The sequence below is a fragment of the Bos indicus x Bos taurus genome, chromosome 1 (assembly GCF_003369695.1).
Source record: "Bos indicus x Bos taurus breed Angus x Brahman F1 hybrid chromosome 1, Bos_hybrid_MaternalHap_v2.0, whole genome shotgun sequence".
Lineage (NCBI taxonomy): Eukaryota > Metazoa > Chordata > Mammalia > Artiodactyla > Bovidae > Bos > Bos indicus x Bos taurus.
This window is the reverse complement of record NC_040076.1, coordinates 79,289,370-79,290,825: the sequence shown is the minus strand read 5'-3', so window position 1 is coordinate 79,290,825 and position 1,456 is coordinate 79,289,370.

The window sequence follows — 1,456 nt, the reverse complement described above, 5'->3', positions numbered from 1 at the left end:
CAGTGTTCCGCTCTCCCAGTCACTCCTTTCTCAGTCTCTGGTCACTCAGGTCTTCCCTGCGGTTCAGAGCACCACTTAAACCCACACTTCTCCACGAAGTCTTTGGCCAGCCACCCACTCTATTCTCTAAAATATACTGAATGCTGGACGCTGTGCTCTGCTGTCTTCTAGCAGGGAGAAACAGACAGTAAGTTCAAGGTAAAGACATGCATTGTGTTGTTTGTTTTGTTACTAAGTTGTGTCCGACTCTTTGCGACCCTTTGGACTGTAGCCCACCAGACTCCCCAGTCCGTGGGATTCTCCAGGCAAAAACACTGGACAGGGTTGCCATTTCCTTCTCCAGAATACATACACTAGCTTGGATGATAATAAAAGTTACAAAGGGAAAAAAGCAGAGAAGAGGGATAGGGCATGTGAGGGAGAAAGATGCAAAGTGAGACAGGCTGCTAGTGTAGATGTTCTGAGCAGGTTAATAGTGGCTGAAAGATGAGGGAACAGACCATTTGGTTATAGGGTAAGAGCAGCAGGGAGAGGGTGCAAGACCTTGGCCCTGAGCCAGCGTGTGTGTGGTGTTGGAGAAACAGCACGGAGGCTGGTGTTATGGGAGCCGAGCAGAGGCTGGAGCAGTGGGAGAGGAGGACAGAGAGGAAAGTGAAGTACATTTATGTACATCCCATTGGGCACTGGAAGGACTTTCTGTGACTCTGGATGAGATGGAAAGCCATTGAAGAATCCCTCTGGAGGCTCTGTGGAGATGGGCAAGGTGGGAGTATAGACACTATTTAGGAAGCATTATAATAATTCTGGAAAAAGATGATGGTGGCTTGGAGAAGGAAATGGTGAGCAGTGATAAATTCTGTCTATTTTTTTTTTTTTTTTTAAGCAGAGCCAACAGTATTACTGATAGTTTGGCTTAGCGCATGAAGAAATAGGAGTCAAACACAGCTCTAAGTATTTTGACCTGACCCACTGTTATAAGAGGAATTGTAATTTACAAAAAAAATAAAGAAGGGCTGAAGGTGAAGTAGATCTGAAAGAGCTAGGGGCACACAGGAAAGCCCAGCTTGGAGGTGTTCAGCCAGGGAAGCAAAATATACAGGCAAAGGTCAATGACTGACTAGGCAGCTGGATTTTGGAGTCTGGAGTCCCAGAGAGAAATCAGAGTGGAAAATACAAATTTAGGAGTTGTTGTTCAGATTTTATGAAAACTGTGAAACTGAATAAGAACCTCAGGGAAGTGAGCACAAACAAGAAAATGTGCCTTAGGACATTTTCCGGTCAGAGGTTTGGAAGAAGTTCACCAGCCAAGATGAATGTGGACTGGCCAGGGAGATAGGGGAAAACCTTGATATCCTATCTGTGGAATCCTGACAAAACTTGTCTATCCTTTTTAACTCTTGCTTTATGTTCCTGGGTGGAGGCAGACTCAGGCATCTTTAGAGTAAAAGCCACATCA